The following is a 19,858-nucleotide window of genomic DNA, read 5'->3' on the forward strand; positions in this document are numbered from 1 at the left end:
CTCCATTGTTCAGAAAGGAGCAAGCCCTTGACTCTTCTTTCTGTGTGTGTTCCCTGTCTTTCACACTGACGCCTCTACTTATTTACATCACAGTTTTAACAACTGTCCTGGTTATGTGAACATATTATCTCAGAAATAAATGCTTTAAAGGTTTTACGTTTGGAAAAAGTGCTCAAGGCAGAAAGTCACTCTTCCTACTTGGCTATATTTATGTGCCACATGGCCAATTAGATAAATACCAAAAGGTGTTTAATAGATTTAGCATAAAGGAATTCATTGGTGACATTCCAAAGAGCTCTTCGTGGCTTGGTGGGAGAGGAAGTCAGATGGTAGTGGGGTAGAGAGTGAATAAGAGGTGAGCTAGAAAATACAGAGAATGCAGACACTCTAAAGGATCTTGGGTGTAGAAAGAAGAAAAGAGATGGGATAAATATCCAGAGGACAAGAAGAATAAAGAAATGTCAGGGTTTTGTTTTTTTTCAAAGGAAAGATGATCACAAGATTAAACATTGCTGGAAGTACACGACTATTTATTTAAAAGTGAGAAATATGGGAAAAAGTTTCCCCCAAAAGAGGCCTTACCTATGACCTTTGGTTATTTCCAATTTGGTTTAGAAGGTAAATATAAAACATAAGTAATGGCATAAGAATAAGACATCCTATAAAAAGAACTTTTGTTGTGAACTAGTTGTGTGATGAGAAAGGGAAGAAAAGAGAAAAGAAAATTAGGTACTATACATTGAGGTGACAATGCTTTCAAAAGGTGGTAGCAAGCTAGAGATCAATGTGGGCTGGAGGTTTAAACACAGAAGAGAGCTTGAAGTTCATCTCCTTGACGTTCAGTCCGTTTGACTTTCGGCAAGTTATGTAGCCTTTCGAAGCTTCTGCTTTCTGTTTGTAAAAAGGGGATCATGATGCTGAACTCACACGTTTTGTGTTTGTGAAGAGGAGATAGTTCTTGTAAAGCTCCTACTTTGATTAACGTACAATAAATGATAGTTCACGTAAAATAATAGAACATGGGACTTGAATGGCAGAGACGCTATTTCTCTATCATGGTTTGCACATAGTAGGTGTTCACAAACCACTGGAGAGAAAAAAGAAAAAAAGTGAAATGCACAATGTAAGCAAATACGTGAAACTTAAAAAATATATGTGAGGGCAAATGATGACTAATTAGATGGATCTAAAGTTCATTGTGTTCACGATATTAGGAAAATCTGGGAGATCAGGGTACTTGGAAGCTAACTCAGAAATGGTAAATCATGATATATGTGTTAATGACATTATCTGTTATAACAGGTATAAATCTTAGTTCAGAATGATCCAGAAAAGTAAGAAACATAACTTGATTCTTCTATATAGCAACTAAATTTTTCTTTGAATTTTTTTTTGTTGTTGTTGCTGTTGTTTAGTTTTTATTTTATAATCCTAACTTAACTCTGCAATACAGCTAGACCTGGAGGAGAGTAAGGAAACTATGGAACCCACAGTACTACAGTGAGAGCACAAAGATTATGGAATATTTCAAGCAGATGGGGGTGAAGGGGTGCTTTCCTGTGCTACAGAAGGAATGGTCTGATAGTTAAGATAAAACACAAGTCAAATTTATTAGGTTTGTCCATAGTCAGCAATGGTGATCTTCTTCCTGGTCTTGCCGTTCCTGGGCCCAGAAGTCTCCACAGCTTCCACAATATTCCTGCCCTCTTTCACCTTGCCAAAGATCATATGCTTGCCATCCAAACACTCAATCTTGGCAGTGCAGATGGAAAACTGGGACCCACATTAGTGTGGGTCTAGCATTTGCCATGGACAAGATGCTAGGACCTGTATGCTTCAGGATGAAATTCTCATTGTCACATTTCTCCCTATAGATGGACTTGCTGTGAGTGCCATTGTGGTGTGTGAAGTCACCACCCTGGCACCTAAGTCCCAGAATAATCCTGCGAAAGCAGGAGATTTTAAACCAAATTCTCCGTCTCCAGTGCTCACAGCTCAAAAGTTCTCAAAAGTCGTTGGAACTCTGTCTGCAAACAGCTCGAAGGAGACATGGCCCAAGGGCTCGCCCTCCAGCACCGTGTTGAAGAACGCAGTGAGGTCGCAGGTGGCCTCAGGGGGCAGCATCTGCATGACCTCTTTGAATCTTCAGTTCCTGAGGCCATCAGACACCTACACTGTCTCTCTTTTCCCTGGCTTGGGTCTAAGTTCCAGGGAGATGTATGCAATTTCAAGATGTTATATGACCTATTTTGTTTTTGAGTCATCCATCCACAGAAATATTTGCTGACCAATCCATGGTTCCATTTAGTCTTTGCTCTCTGATCCATATAGTAAACTCTTGAGACACCTCTCATTCTTGTCCATCGAGGGTCTCAGGTCCAATGGCTCTCTCTGGTATTTTCATGTCAGGCTTGAAAACTGAAACATCAAGCTTTTATGCTATTCCCTAGTAAGGGACTTCTCCTGGGACGTTATCTATGGCTTCATTTGCCTTGATGCCTAAGTTGTGCCTTTATCACTTCCTTGGGTTTATGATCTAAGAGAAGGGGCAAATATCCCTCTTTGTTCTCTGTCTCCTAAACCACCTCAGGGTCTTGCCTCCTCAATGAAGTTCTAATATGGAGAGCAGAGTCAATACTATCTCTAAACCACCATACTTTTTCTTTCTTCTGTTGTCCCGCAGCCTAGTAGATTACTTTTCTAGTATTCAGGGAAGATCCCTCCCTTTATTGTTTTTGATAGCTCCCCCCCCCCCAGATTCATTTTTGCCCCTCAAATAATCATTTTGTGGCATTATGATTTTGGCAAATATAAACCAGGCACTCATAGGAAGCTTCTGTTTTCTGCCTTACCCTGTCATGCCTGTATCCTGAGGAAATAACTAGAATAGACAGATTATTTGCCTGAATTAGGTGAGCAAATGGAAGAGGGAAAGTGGGAACTTTAGGAAAAATCCATTCATATTTCAGCATCCTGTGATAATGACAATACATTGCATTACCTTACAATTTGCTGCATAACTTGTAAAAAGTAAATTGATAGAAGCCCTATATTGGTTATTGAAATTTGATCAGTCTCCTCCAGCAATGCACTTTTAGCCCATTTTTATTCATCTGAATTCTTTATCCACATTGTTTGGAAACAAATTCTGTACAAATTCCTTTAGCTCACCTGATGAAAATTTAGACTAGTTGTTAATGTCTGACAATCACAATTCTGAGATTATAGTGGCAACATTTTTGGATGCTCATTACAGTTCATTTTACAAAGGAGATTACCCTAATCCAGACTCTGTTCTGTTGGAAGAGTCTTGGAAAGTCAGTATCGATTTTTGCCCAAGGTTTCTTGGTCACTTCCCAAAGGCATAAAATTACTCTTGGCAGTTTTGTGCTAAGTAGTATAGCATATACTATTTTTACTTACTTAAAACTTTATTCAATATAAAAATCAATTAGCAGGTTGGAAGATTCCCAGTTTCAGTCAATGCCTTCATGGAAATAAATTTCTGATCTGTGCTTTGTATCATTGACAAAATATTAGGATGAATTTCATTTAATTTTTGAATCTAAGGAGTGTTACATGGGTTTGTAATTGCTTTTGTTACCCAGGCAGTTTCTCTACGAGATATCCTCTCCACACCAACCTCAGGATAAAAGCTGGCATCCCTCAGAGATACCTGTCGGATTTGATGTTCTAGCATCAACATTTTTAATAACACGGCACAATGAAATTGGGGATTGGCAAGGTGATGACTCATGGCATAAGTATTCAAGATTGCTTTTCTAAATGTCCAAGTGAATATTCTAGGTTTTGGACATAAACCTCCAGTGCTATGTAGAAGGATTCACAGTTAAGGGTAATACAACCCTTTGGGAAAGTTCCTAAAGAAGTTTGTGATCTGTACTGGTTGCGAAAGCCCAAGGACGAGTACAGCTGTAGGACTTCTTGCCCCCGTGACAGCAGCAGGTATGTTGTTAAAATATACTACTATTCAAAGTGAGTGTGATGTTATTCTTGAACAATTGATGTCTCTGGGCCATCTGGCATTTCATGGGTAGGCACTGCACCAGCACCATGTGGTGAGGTGCCAGAGGCAGGAAGTTGTGGTTTATTTCATTGTTTTGCTAACAAAGACTCAGAAGTCAGTCATTGCATGACATTTCTGCAAGTGTCTTCCCGTTGGAGAGAACACACTCAGACAGTGGAATAATGAAAGGGTTGTGCAATGAGTTTGTATGTGTGTATGTGTGTGCAATACACAAAGTCACGCCAGGGGTATGTGAAGGTCTGGTTTTGTTTCTGGAGAAGATAGAGAGTGATATGACTGCTAGCACACTTCTGTTCAAACTGAGTGAAGTAATTCAAGGAGGCACACATCTTAAAAGGTTAGGATTCCATTTTTCTGTTTTCTTCCTGATTAGGATACATGATATATACAAATGAGGGACACCTCTTGAATTCTGCCTGAGTGTATCTGATATTAGTCCTGCGGTTCAGACACATTCACGTAGGATAACACAATAAGAATCCTAGGTGTCAGGGCTTTCATCAGGAGCATTAGAAAATTCCAGGCATAATCTTGCAAAACCACCTTACTTGTAATGTCTCTCAACAGGTGTCAGTTTCATGTCTGTGGTAGTGTTTGTAATAATCAAAATCATTGCTGCCCTTGGCCAGAACGTCACAGAGTGGCTAACTACAGGTCTTACTGTACAATTATATTTAAGATCAGAATGATGGACTTGAGATTTTCATGAGTTAAAGGGACCAGGATGATTTGGGCCCTGATGCCTATTACGTCTGAAGAGGGGCAAATTACTAAACCCACTAAACCCATATCAGTTTCATTATGAAATCAATAATAACTTGCTCAAAGCATTGTTTTAAAGATAGTTGAGAAAACAAGTATGAGATCACAGACCTGGATTTAGGGTTCAATAACTTTTAGTTGAATCTTTTTAGGTAAGTTTCAATTAACTTAAAAAATCCCCATTTCTAATGCGGTTTTAAATGAATAATGACTCCTAATAGAGTTTAGGGTACAAGGGGTGTGACTTTCTATTTGATTTTTGATTTTATTTTTTGAACACTGAATATCATTTCCCCCCAGATTTTTGGTATGATAGAATGGATAAGGGTTTTGGATTTGTGTGTGTTTGAATTTTCCATTTGTTTCAGCCTCTTAGATTTTAAGAGATGGGTGTCTGTTGCAGGAGCTGAGAGGTTGCAAGAAAGCAGTAGCGATCAGCTCTGCTTCAGCAAAGTGCAGAGAATGTGAATTGCCTAACAAGGTACAGGCTTTGAATAATGTTGCCTCTGAAACTCATTCATTTGTGACAACACGTTGGCCACTCTTACTTGGCACAATGTAAAAGATAGCACGGATCAGTTTTCTTTTTTTAATGTTTATTTATTTGATGAGAGAGAGAGACAGAGAGAGAGAGAGAGAGAGAGAGAGAGAGAGAAAGAGAGTGAGAGGGAGGGAGAGAGAAAGAGAGAGGGAGAGAGAATGAGTGGGGGAGGGGCAGACAGAGAGGATCCGAAGTGGGCTTTACACTGACAGTAGAGAGCCTGATATGGGGCTTGAACTCAGGAACTGTGAGATCAGGACCTGAGCTGAAGTTGGATGCTTAACCGACTGAGCCACCCCGGCACCCTGCACTAATCAGTTTTCAACTGGATATTTGGGCCACATGGACATAGCCAGCCTTCAGTTTCCAGAAACTTCTCTGGGTCATTTGGCATTGCTTTATGTTGGGCAGGAAAGAAGCTAGTCATCTGAATGCTTGTTTTTGAAAAATTCTCAGTCCTGAATAATTGAAGAATCACACATTTTTATTCTTAGAACTCACTTGATCATTTTAACATTCGATCATTTATTTCTTCATGCATTCAAGTTTTTGTTTATTCAAACATTCATACATTCACGCATTCAAGAAATAAGTTAAATGCTGGCACAGGTAAGGCGTTGGGCTAGATCACCTACTCTGACTAATTCACCTGGACGAATGTTCAATGTGCTTATCAGGATTGTGGGAGTCCTGGTTTGTATTAGGGCTCTCCAGAGAAACAGAACCAATGTGTTTGTTTCTTCTTTACAAGAAGTTGGCTCATGCAATTATGGAGGCTGAGAAATAAAAAAATCTGAAGTTTCTAGGCTCAAGACCCAAGAAGAACTGACATTTTAGTTGGAGTCTGAAGGCAAGAAAAGAACCATCATCTTGGTTCAAAGCAATCGGGCAGGAGGAGTTCTCTTTTACTTGTTTGAGAGCCAGGCTTTTGGTTCAAGTCTTCAACTAACTGGATGAGGTCCACCCACATTATGGACCTGCTTCACTTAGTCTAATCCAATATGAATCTCACTTTAAAACACCCTTATGGACACATGCAGCATAATGTTTGACCAAATATCTAGGCACCCCGTGGCCCAGTCAAGTTGAGACGTAACACTAATCACCACACTGTTTTCACTGTTGACATAATAAAATGTTGAACTCAATAAAACACCATATTATAAATCAAAATTCGTCTTTAGAATGCTTATTTTCCAGAGCTTGATAGTTCTCCTTTAGAGAGTCTGTCATTTCCTCTCAGCTCTAGGATTTATTTTGTTTTCTTCAAAATTCCAAGTACTCCTAAAAGTTATTGACCAGTGTCCTGTTTTAGAATCCTCCTAAAGTTTGTCTATTTACCTGTAATTAAAATATTCAAATATAAATCCAGCCCTAGGAAGGAACAAATGTTACTTCAACTTTTTAAAACTCATCACCATTTTGAGGACCATAATATTTAAGAGCACATTTGTCTTATATTACATATGTCCTCAGATATTTCAAACTTTCCTGTGTGCAGAATTTCCACTGGAATGATTGTCTTTATTCAATTGCCATAAAACAACTCCCACACCAAGAAAGCTGCCTTGGGTTTTTACATATTTTAAGCAGGTTCATAAAAAACAGGTCCCTTGCCCTTTTGTAGAGAGAAAAGAGCAATAAATATATTTAATATCATTCCAAGAAGTGTGAACATAAAGTGAACTTCATGCATCTTGATTCTAATTGCAAATCATTCTTGCTCTGTTATGGCCACATCACAGATAATCAGATTCAGTCAGAGGTTACCTTTAAGAGCAAATCCTTGGCCCAACCTACTTATTTTCTCCAACTCTCTGGCTCTCACCCTCCGGCACCCTCAGGGTCTTCTGTTCGCCCTGCTAAATTCAAAATCTTCCCATGGGCTCTTGCTGTGGCTCCGGGGTTTGGAGTCACTCAACCCGAGTCTACAGCGATACCTCAAGATGAGAGGAAATAAGTGTGACTTCAGCTGAATCATGCCCTTCAGTGAGAATGCGTGTTAACCCATATGCCCTTTCATTTATGCTCTTCATCCAGTGAACGGTGACAATTTAAATCCGGTGAAAAAAGATTGTTAAAAATTAAATTCGCTTTGTGTTAAGATACGCAACGGACCATGACCATGTAAATAACTTTTTTTTTTTTTAATACTTTGCTCCAAGGTTGGCCCACCCTATAGCTAGAAGAGCTAGCTAGAATAGATGTGATGTCACTTGGAGCGATGTGCCCTATGCTGTTCACCACGTTTCTCCTGTGTTCTGACCTGTTGACAATAACAATAGACACTTAGGTGGTACTTATCACATGCCAAGAGCCGTTCTCCACCCCTCCTCTACCAAAAAGCGTTGGTACCCTGGGAGAAACTCTCAGTTCTCATGTGGTGGAACTCACACCCCCCACACCCTGCATTCTCCAGGGGGGAGTGTTTTCATTATCATTTCTCCACTGACTTCTTTTCCCTGCTAAAGTATCCACCACTCAAAATCCCACCAGAGGACATAAATCGTATTCTGGAAAACTATATATTCCGGAACAAGTCTTCCTAAATCTCACTAAAGAACCCTTCCTTCCCCTATGCCTTAGTTCAGTTAACACCTTAATTGATGAGTCTTTCATTTCAGTGATCAGAAATCTCATACCCTTGTTTTAGGTCTCTAACGCTTGACCACTGAACTTCCTTCATAAATAAATTCCATCTGCCCACAAGGCAGGCATCCAATGGCTTATAGCTAGTTGAATTTTATTTTGAGGGCTAAATTACAGACAGATCTTTCTTCCTGAAATTAGTGAAGACTCAATTTGTATCGAATAAAAAAATTGACTCCATGAAATCAGATATTAGATTAAAATGCTTTTAGAACATTTTAATATAATTATAAGATGATTAAACTTAAATTCAGAAATTGAAAGGATAATTTTTTTTAATGGAACACTTATTCTAAGTAAGACTATTAAAAGATTACATTGAATAAACAATCTGAAATTTCAAATGTAAGTAATAACATAGATTTTTAGTGGAGATTTCAGAGGAGATTTTTAGACATCATAATTTTCTGAAACTGGCATATATTATAGAAATAATTAGTTGCAGATTTCTAAAGTTCTAAAAAGAATCCATTTAATCTCTATCTCTTGTGTATTACAATGTAGAATGTATTCATGTCCAGATTCTTTCTTTAGGTGAACTGCTGGACTTGAATGAGACAGAATATAACTGAATATTGATGGAAAAGTTTGAATATTTTTGACAGTTGAAATGGCTTCAGGCTTTCTACAACATTTATGACTTTCTTTTTGGTTTTACAGCAGTACTCGTGTAGGTTTTGTGTATCGCTCATATTAGCTCTCTGGAATTGAGAGATGAGGTGAGGCCTGGAAAACTCCCCCAACAAGGTCAAGTTCCTGTTGACTAATTCTATGATTGCCAAGAACAGTCTCTGAGTCCTTGAGGCCAAAGGCTGTGCTTGGAGCTGAATGTGGTTTCTGAGAGGCTTCAGCTCAGGGGATGAGGAGAGGCTCCAGGAGGCCTTCAGTCACACATTCACAAACCAGTGTGATGGGGGGAAATTGTGGGGCTGGTGAAGGGTCTGTGGGTGTGATGACTGTCTGAATGACTCATGGGGGAGGGGAGTGTTAACAGGACTCTCCATCAGATGCCATTTGCTATAATTTTCATACGATACACTTGGAAAGCCCCCCTCATGAAAGAGAGGTTACTGTTATTTGTCTCTTTCAAAGGTGCTCCAGTAGAGAAAAGCATTTTCATTTTCAAAAGCCCTGACAATCCCTGAAAGGCTGTCTAACTAGTCTACGCACCTCAGCCCATCCCCTCACCCAAAATATCGTTTCTTCTCCCTCTTTGAGACTTGCCTTCCTCCTACTGCGACTTGAATCACATGAGGCCCACACTGGGGTCAGTTGTTCATTACTTCTTTCAGCTGCGTCTTAGCTTCCCAAGGTTAAACTCTCTACTTGGGTCTTTGCTTTATATTTTAGTATTATTTTATTTTTAAAAAAAAAAAAATTTTTTTTTCAACATTTATTTATTTTTGGGACAGAGAGAGACAGAGCATGAACGGGGGAGGGTCAGAGAGAGGGAGACACAGAATCGGAAACAGGCTCCAGGCTCTGAGCCATCAGCCCAGAGCCCGACGCGGGGCTCGAACTCCCGGACCGCGAGATCGTGACCTGGCTGAAGTCGGACGCTTAACCGACTGCGCCACCCAGGCGCCCCTTTTTTTAGTATTATTTTAAACACTGAATGAGCTTGGAGGACTTGTTTCCCCTATCACCCTGCCATAAAGGTAATAACTTCTTATTTTAGGAATGTTGGTAAAATAAAAAGAAAACACAATTATTTATGGTTCCGCTCGACCAAAATAAACCATTGTTTATAAACACTAATTGTCCTAACTCCTCAGCTCCTACCTTTGGCCCTGCATACCACTGTGGGACTCCTTTCAGTGTGGACTTTTATCATATATTTATAACTGTTTGAAGAGTTGCACATATCCACTTTAGATAATTCGGCAAATGAAAAAAATGTATGTACAAGAAGACATACCCACCACCAATGTTCACGTTCTAGCACCTTTCTCCACCAGTCACGGTTCACTGTTAGTGAGTGTGAAAGAAGCTTTCTTTTATTGCCAAAACTTTCTATAAACATTACTTATGAAAGCTGAATAGAAGAGAACATTTTAGGGATCTACTAGAACTTTTTTTTTTTTTTAATTTTTTTTCAACGTTTATTTATTTTTGGGACAGAGAGAGACAGAGCATGAACGGGGGAGGGGCAGAGAGAGAGGGAGACACAGAATCGGAAACAGGCTCCAGGCTCTGAGCCATCAGCCCAGAGCCTGATGTGGGGCTCGAACTCACGGACCGCAAGATCGTGACCTGGCTGAAGTCAGATGCTTAACCGACTGCGCCACCCAGGCGCCCCTACTAGAACTTTTTAAAAACAATGTCTTCAGAGTATTTCCAGTCTATTATTTGGTGAAGAAACAAAGCATATGGGCCATCATTGAAAAGCCTGGATCTCAGAGTAACTTCTTGTACACAATCCTGCCTTTTCTCCCTTCCTTTTGTAGACTTTGTTCTTTAATAAACATCTTGTACCCAAACCTCATCTCCAGGTCTGTTGCCCAACATCCATATCTATGACATTCAAAAGAAACCAGAAAACTTTTGTCTCATTTTGATTTTTCCTCCAGAGTCCTGCAAATATGAATTCCCTGAAAATGTATGAAGAGTTACAGAAAGCGGGGCACCTGGGTGGCTCAGTCGGTTGAGCGTCCGACTTCGGCTCAGGTCACGATCTCACGGTTGGTGAGTTCGAGCCCCGTGTCGGGCTCTGGGCTGATGGCTCAGAGTCTGGAGCCTGCTTCCGATTCTGTGTCTCCCTCTCTCTCTGCCCCTCCCCCGTTCATGCTCTGTCTCTCTCTGTCCCAAAAATAAATAAACGTTAAAAAAAAATTAAAAAAAAAAAAGAGTTACAGAAAGAAATGGTAACTTGTATTCTTTTAGTCCTTTTATATACTTCTTACTGCTTTGTTTTATCTGTATCTTTACAGATATTTATCTTTTATTTTATCTGTATCTTTATCTTTTATTTATTTGTAGTTCACATGGGATATTTCAAAACACAGATGATGATTATTTTTCACATAATAAAGAGTATGGAGTACCTTACTGAGGGCAAGGTGCATATTAAATGCACTTCCTGTTGTTGCGAAGAAATAAGACTGGATGAATAAATTCTATTTATTTTATAGAAGTAAACAGATTACAAACTCGAGGCCCTTCTCTGAAGTACAAGTTTTAAATTCGGACTCCAGAGAACCTCCTAATTGTATCGGACCACACCTGGAGTGAGATTAGGAAAACAAAGATCCCAACTTCTGACAGTGTTTGGCAGAATCATGAATGTGATGATTTTCAAAGTTAGGATGTTTGGGTTAGAAAGCTTTTATTTAATGTTCCAAATAACCTTGAATTTTCCCTAGGTTTATTAACAAAAAAATTACAGAAAGAAAGATTCTAGGAGCTTTTCACTGGCCATGGTCAACACAGACAGGATCATTTACAAAATTGCACAGGAAAAATCACAAGTAATGTTAATTGATCTAATTTTCTATGTGATTAATACAGCATTCTGCTTACTATTCATGTGTGGTTAGAGATGTGACTTTTTTTTCTATAGAAAAATCCCCAAGGGGGTGATTTTCTATTATATTTTACTTTTCTCTGTTGAGCATTGTTTTGAGAAAACTTTTTGTTGAAGTACCACACATGCAGAAAGGTGCACAAATCGCAAGTATGCAGTTCGATGAATTTTCACAAAGGGAATACACTCATACTACCAATGGCCTGACCAAGAACTAGAAACTTGGTTGTACCACACAGGCTTCTTGTGCCCTTTCTTCTTCTCCTCCTCCTCCTCCTCCTCCTTCTCCTCCTCCCCCCCCCCCACCACCTTCTTCTTCTCCCTCTTCTTTCTATTTTAATCACCCAGTACTCATCACAACAGGTGCACTTTTTGATCCCTATTGCACACTTCTATTTCACCCTTCCCGACCCACCTGCCCTCTAGGGATGTGAACTTTTTATTCCCCTCTCTCCTTCGCTCATTGCCTACCCTCTCGTTTCCTACTTCCCTTCTGCCCTCTTTCCCCTTTTCCCTCCTTCCTTCCCTTTCTTCCTCCATTCTCTATTTTCTTTTATGGAATTTTACTTTATTTTATTTCTTATTTTTTTAAAGTGACATCCAGATTAGCATAGAGTGCAACAACGATTTCAGGAGTAGATTCCTTAGTGCCCCTTATCCAATTAGCCCATCCCCCCTCCCACAACCCCTCCTGTAACCCTCAGTTTGTTCTCCATATTTATAAGTCTTTTCTGTTTTGTCCCCCTCCCTGTTTTTATATTCTTTTTGTTTCCCTTCCCTTATGTGTTTTATGGAATTTTAAAGGGAGCTTTCAAGGTATAATATAAATGTGTGCTACAAAAGAGTTTTCTTTATATTACTGAGATATTACATATCAAATTACCATGGGATCCACCATTTCCCATATTTAAATGAGTATTTCATTGATCACAATAAATTTGTTTTAAAACAAACATGTTACGTGACTATTGAATAGTATTTTAAAACTAATTCACAAAAGAGTTTGTGTAAAAATCAGCAACCTTCCATTCGCGCCTGTGAGCTCCGTGGATCATTATCATTGAAATGGAGATGTGGGGAAGTGGTGTATTGACGAGGCCTAAGTTCTGGCAACTTTGGAGATTTTCTCTGAGGAGACATGAAGACTGAGCATTATTTCTCCCAACACTGAGCTGCTTCTTTCCCAGGTTGGCATTGTGATGAATAACATGAGCAACCTTGATATTCTCTCAGATTTGATTCTGGTTACACCAGTGGGTAGAGATAAAGGCATTAACGAAGTGAAGCAATTTGGACTCTGACTAGTGAAGTGCGAGGGAGAAATAGATCAAATGGTTTCACTTACAGCACTGGGATAGAATAGAGGGAGTATTACAGGGAGCAGCTGGAGGGTTTGATCTCGGAATCAACAGCTTCTGCTTGAGGGACACATAGTAGAGGGTCCTACCATCCCTTTGCCCATGTGAAAGACCAATATTTCTCAGGCAGCTTAAATTTCTGTAGGAATGAGAGGATGGCAGGAGGCCAAAATAGGAATTTGCATCAGGGCCAAAATAGTGTCTAGAGGACAATTCAGTCTCTTTTGTAGCAGTTTGGGGCCATTCTTCAGTTTCAATGTCTGACATAAGCCATGGCGACTTGTCAACCTGCCTACTTCAGTTTGCATGGAGTGGACTGGAACTCTGATGAAGAGGGTCATGAGTGAGCTCATGAATATGAGTTAGGACTCCTATGACCTGAGAGGTCTGACAACTTAAGTACTTTACATTATTTATGGCCATTCTATCACCAGCATTAATATGCCTGCACAGGAGACAGCAGTTTCAGGGTGCAGCGACTCTTATCTAATACCATTGATTGAAATTGTCCTCTTGAACATATGAAACAAATGACTAGCAAGAGGATCAAAAGCTCTGATATTCCCCTTCTGCCTTCTCTCTCTATTTCTCTCTTTTTTTAAAATAAACTCTAGCTCCAACATGGGGCTCCAACTCATGACCCCAAGATCAAGAGTTGCATGCTTTACCGACTGAGCCACCCAGGTGCCCCTGATATCCCTCTTTTTGAGTGTTAGTTATGGGTAGAGAAATACAGAAGATAGGATACAAAGGCAATTTTCAGGAAACATCCCAGAAAAGTATTTATTCAAAGTTAGGGAGTTTTGACTCTTTTTTAAAAGTAGGATTCACACTCAGTGTGGAGCTCACTGTGGGGCTTGAACTCATGACCCTAAGATCAAGACCTGAGCTGAGATCAAGAGTCAGACACTTAACCCGCTGAGCCACCCAGGTGCCTACAGAGAGTTTTGATTTTATTTCTTGGCTGAGAGGCACCCAGAAGAATACCTAAGAAGGGGAGTGACACTGTATCTGTGAGAGAGGACGTTTCATCAGTCAGAGGTCTGCAGGATGTAACGGAGAGAGATACCTAAGGAAGGGGCAGTCAGTTGTCAAGGCATTAGCCCAAAGTCCAACTTCCAGAAAACTATTTCCAGTCCTAGAAAAGGGTGGGCCTGAGATAAATGCTCAGACTCTGGAAGCCAACAACCTCTACTCAGACTGAAGGACATGCCCTTAACTTGTATCCTCCATCCAACTCAAGGATACCAAATACCATCCTGTGCAAATGAGAACAAATCTGTTGACATGAGACAAAGCACAGTCAAGGGGATACCATAGGTATCTGGGTAGGGAAGTGTTGAGGGTCCCCGCAAAAGGACCGCAGCCAGCCTCTTCTCAGACACTGAGACCTCCCAGCAGGAAACTCAGTGGTGTCTCAGACCACTGGGGTCTGATGCCATCTGGTATAGTCTGGCCAAAACACTAGTCACAGCTCTTCTTCCGACTGACTTGGTTATGATTCCGTTTTTTAATCATCTTGACCTACCCGATCCTGCATGGGTGTTCATGCGTGATCGAGCCACTTCCGTCAGTGACAGATTGGCCCCATTGCTCCCTGGCAGAGTCTCATGCTCTCATAGCCAAAACAATCGAGGAGATATGGGTATAAGTCAGTGGTAGCGGGAAGGGAGAAAAAGGTTTCCATTAGAGACATCTGGAAGGCTGAAGGGACAGAATTTGGTAGTAAACTGGGTGTGGCCATTCTAGAAGAGAGAAGAGTCACTAAGTCATGGTGTTCAAACTCTTTTGAGTTCTAAAGCTAAGGATAGTGTGAAGCTAAGGATAGAGTGTAAGGGAAGTGTGAAGGCTTGAGAACGTAACTGTGGAGAATGTCTACATTCATAGGTCTAAAAAGAGAAGGAGGCTGGCAAGGAGCTAGAGAATGAACAGAAAACATGTCATAGGAATGAGAGGAAGAGGAAGCTCTAGGAGGGGTGGTCTATTGGATAGGAGTGCGCTAGTTTGGCACTAATTCTCCAACTACAATAATTCCATTGTTGTTGGAGAGTGTATGGATGTTTTTACCCAAGAAAGTTCAATAGTCAAATTTTAACTTCAAGAAGATGATTTTGGCCACACAAAAAAAGTATTGGGTTAAGGGAGAAACTGAAGTCCAGGTGGCCAGTTAGAAAATTAGGTAATAAGAACAACCCTGAAGACCTTAAGCATCTATAAAGCTGAAGAGAAAATAATCGTTTTCACTTTGAGAAAGAACTTTCCATTTTATTTTCTTGCCGTGAAAAATGAGGTGAGTGAAATTTTGGTAATTTAAAGCATATGTCTTCTGTTTATAGAATCCAGGAAAATGGGTCGCAGTGACGATCAGTGTCACAGATGATTAAGGATGCTTTGTGTGAGAAAAATAGAAAGATGTCAAGAAACTCAGGACACAAAAAATACAGGATTTCTCAGAAACAAAGGTTGTCTTTTTGTACAATTGTCCCATGTAGGAAAAAGAGAAAAGAACATTATTCCCTATCCTTGAGAACATGACAGTAGAAAAGAATGGTTTTTAAAAAGACTTTTTTTCTGGAGACTCTGGCTCCGTAACTTCTGACTATTTCAGATACTTGTGTTTACAAATTGAACCTACTGTGTCCTAGGACATCCATTAAGCAGACATTTTGATACATGAAATGATTTATTGGGAGCTCCATTAGGGCAAAGAATAGATCGAAGTCTATAAAAGTACCAAATTCAGGGTATCAAATAAAATGAGCTGAACGTTTGAAGGTATTCGGTTCCTGTTTAAATTTATATTATAAAACCTTTGCTAGTTTAAAGGGAAGAGGAAAAAGTGGTGGCAAAGGAAAATCAAAGGAAGTGATCATATGAGGAAACGAAACAAAAAGGAAGAGGCTGATCAATTAAAGACACTTGGAAAATAGGTCAAATGGGGTGTATGAGTCAGACGCTGTGCTGGAGACTGTGTGTACAGAATTAGGATAAGACCCTTATCTGTTGTAGATTAATAACCATAATAGTAATAATAATAAGAATAAATAGCAGTAGCTAACACTGATTAAGCATATGCTATTTACCAGGTAGTGTTTACATGTTTATAGGTTTTCATTTACGTATTTATCACAACAACCTCATGCAGCAGTTATTACCTCAATGTTATAGATGAGGCACAGTGAGATTAGGTCATTTGCCCAAAGTCACACATCCAGCTCATTCCTGCCTCCTAAAATGTCAGAAAGACACCAGTTGTGTCAGGCAGGCTTGGCTGGGTTATGCTATGGTAACAGCATATGGTAACAGATTTAAAAAATCTTAATTGTATCTAATAATAAGTGTTTTTTTTTTTTTTAACTTCATTACAGGACATTTGGTCTGCTTCGTTTCTGGACTTTTCCTGAAGAAGCAGCCCCTCTCTAGGACGCTGTTCATCTTTAGGCAGAGGAAATATAACACCACGGAAGAACCACTTGATGGCTCCTACGGCTTCTACTGGGTGTGGAACATAGCACTTTTTCTCACATTTCTGTGGCTTAAGTAAGTCACATGGCAAGCCTGTCAATGGTGAGAAGTACAATTCTTCTCTAGGGAGGGCCTTTGGAGTAAGAGGTCCCACAGGGAGGGATTTTTGTCTTTTTGTTGTTGTTGTTATAAGAATCTTTAGCTTTGCAAGCATGCAAACCAAGGAATAGTTCATTTGATGTCATTTCACACCGATGAGTTAATGTTATGACCCTGAAAATAATTCTTGGCAGTCAGTATTGACTGGGGAGTGACAGAGTAGTAGAGAGTCATGCAAATGGGGGACTATGAAATTGAGAGTAGCTACTTCTCTCTATGACCAGGAAGGGCATTAAGGGCACAGCCCAAATCCTTGCTGACCAAGGCACCCGGAGGAAGACTGAATTTCAATAATATGTCCGGTCATACACGACTGAAGGGAAGGGTTTACTGGTTTGAGAGCTGGTAGGGAAGGGTAGATCAAACAAGGATGTCACAATCTCAGCATCTGGTGAAGGCTGAAGGCTTAGTTCAGTTTTCAAGGGAGGAAACTTATTTTTGAGGGGGAAGGGCATGCCCTGAGTTCCTTTGTCTGAAAACCCCTCCCCTCCATGAATCCCCGGGGAGTATGCAAGGAACTCGTGGCAATGTATGCAAAGAAGAATAGTTACAGATAGTCCTATATATTAAAATGTAGAGAGATAATGGGCTCAACCAGATCTATACGAACCAAGCAGTTAGAACATAAACCCTTGCAGACAGGTAAAGCAGACACATGAGAAAGGAGAAGGACAATCTAATTCTTGAAGTAATGTTACATTCTAGCCTGATCCTTTTGGGTAAATATCTCATTTTCATGCAAATAAATCTGTTTTAAGGACTCTAAAAGTATCTCCACAATGATGTAAATCGTTCTGGATGAATTCAATAAAAGCAAGTAATGATCACCTTTTTGGAACTTCGAATAAATTCACATCAGGTGAGGGTATAACATTTAGAAATAAGACAATTTATTTTCTTTTCCAATGCTGGGGAACTGTAAAAGCTATGGCAACAAACTGGAGCATTTGGGAAATGGAGACAAATATAAGTTTTAATCTCATCCCTCATATATGCGACAGTTCTAATTTTTGTGTATTGTTTATAGTTTTTCCCATATACATATAAAAGCTGTGTAATTACAGACTCCATTTTCCATAAACAATCTTCCATATTGAAGCATAGTCCTTATGATCATAATGGCTGCAAATAGTCCATGGCATTGACATAATTTAATTCATTTAGTTTCTTTCCGTTTTCATCATTATTAATATTGTTGCAGTAGATGGCTAAGTAGAACATATGTGTTAAAAATTTTGTTTGTGATTGTTGAAGCAAAATTCCAAAACTGGGGTTACTGGGCCAGAGGTTATACATACATTATGACGACATGTAAATTGATTTAAAAAAATGCCTGCATCAATTTATTATTTTTATTTTTTTTTCAACATTTATTTATTTTTGGGACAGAGAGAGACAGAGCATGAACGGGAGAGGGGCAGAGAGAGAGGGAGACACAGAATCGGAAACAGGCTCCAGGCTCCGAGCCATCAGCCCAGAGCCTGACGCGGGGCTCGAACTCCCGGACCGCGAGATCGTGACCTGGCTGAAGTCGGACGCTTAACCGACTGTGCCACCCAGGCGCCCCCCCTGCATCAATTTAAAATGTGAATGCAATTCACTACATGCTCACTGGGTTTGCGAATTATAAAGACCATACAAATTGAAAAATCAATAGGAAAATATGGTATTTTGTGTTAACTTTTATGTTTGAATACTTGTGAGGCTGAATATTGTTTCATGTGTTTATTTACCAACAGCATGGATCGTTATTCATTCATTCGATCCTTCTTTCATTCCGTCACTGCACAAATACTTTTTTGAGCACCCACAATGTAGGTGAGAGGCACTATCTCTGTTTCGGAGCACACAGCAGTGGAGAAAACAAAAATCCCAGTCCTTATGAATTTTGTTTTCTGGGGTAAAGAAGATAACAAACATAACAAGTATTAAAATTGTGTAGTATTTGAATATTGTAACTGTTATGGAAAAAATAAAGCCGGATAAACATAAGAAATTTATTGGGAAGAAGTTGCATTTATGAGTAGGGGTATCAGCGCAAAGTAAATGTTGGAACAAAGACTTGAATGAGGTGGGGCAGGTCCCATGTAAGTATTTGAGGAGAGAGTGTTGAGCCAGAAACGCTAAATCCTCCAAAGCCCCAAGGGGAGGCATGTCTGATGTGCTGGAGAATCAGGCCAGTTCAGCCAGAGGGAAGGGAAACTTTGACTTTTACTAGGATGATGTTTGTCCGGTAGGAGGAGGATAACCAGAGAAAAAAACGAAACCCAACAGAAGAAAAAGTTTCAAGAAAGAGGTTAACAAAGCCAAAATTAGCCAAAATATCCAAGGTGAAGAAAATGAAAACAATATTAACCACATTCAAGGAAGATGAAGGCGGCCACAGCTCAGTCACGTGGTCACAACCCAGCTAAAGAGAGGCACTAAACGGAGTGTAGCTGTGAGCCCAGAATGAAGAGAATGCTGATGGTTTACAAAAAGCTTGCCAGCTTTGACCTCCAGTGTGGAATCAACAGGCATCATTATCAACTGGGATAATTGGGAAACTATCCCAGGCCCGTCCTCCAAACACGAGATCAACATATCAAGGGATGGGTCCTCTGAATATTTTTTTTAATGACCGTGTGGGGCATTCATATTTGGAGACCACTGAGGGAGTAATTTATCTTTTGGAAATGAAAATGTATCAAAATGGTTCTTAAAAAAAAACACATGAATAAAGTGGTTCTGCCTATAACACAGAAGAGCCACGAGGTGGCAGAAGAACTCCATTCTGTAAGCCTCTTGCTCGGTTCCTTAGCTCACTTTTCTCGTTCCTCCAGTTCCCACCCTCCCCGTCCACGACTTTTTTTTTTTTTCTGGTTTGTTGGCTGGAAATGTATAGAAGTTAAGTTCCTTAAAAGGATTGATGCTAACAGTCTAGGTAGATCTCAATATTAAAAAATGTATAGAGAAGAAAAATACCTAGAGTATCAGGTTAGTGAACTATTCAGAATTAAGGCCATTAAATGTAACTTTTTGTTTTATGTTGAAGCAAAACGTGTTAACTGAATAAAACTAGATATTAGAAGGTCAAATAACCATAAATAGCTTTTTTTTTTTTGCTGTGTCATATATTTTGGACATATTATTAATATGCATTATATAAGCTAAATTTATTCTTAAGAAAAACGTTAATTTTTGTTTTTATGAAGCTAAAAAACCCTAATGGTAATTTTATACACTGAATTCCAATGAGAAATGTCCTGGGCTCTGAAGAGTCAAAGGCTACTGGATTCAAACATATTCTGTTTGGATCCAGACCCCACCTCTTTGGAGACTGACCTTGAGCAAATTTCTTAGCACTTCTCCGC

The 19,858-nt window shown here is 39.7% G+C and overlaps 1 pseudogene; it reads right to left on the bottom strand.

The window, feature by feature from the left end:
• Positions 1-1,421: 1,421 nt before the first annotated feature.
• Positions 1,422-2,130, bottom strand: LOC122490940 (annotated as a pseudogene).
• Positions 2,131-19,858: the final 17,728 nt, after the last annotated feature.

The sequence above is a fragment of the Prionailurus bengalensis genome, chromosome C2, assembly GCF_016509475.1.
Source record: "Prionailurus bengalensis isolate Pbe53 chromosome C2, Fcat_Pben_1.1_paternal_pri, whole genome shotgun sequence".
Classification (NCBI taxonomy): domain Eukaryota; kingdom Metazoa; phylum Chordata; class Mammalia; order Carnivora; family Felidae; genus Prionailurus; species Prionailurus bengalensis.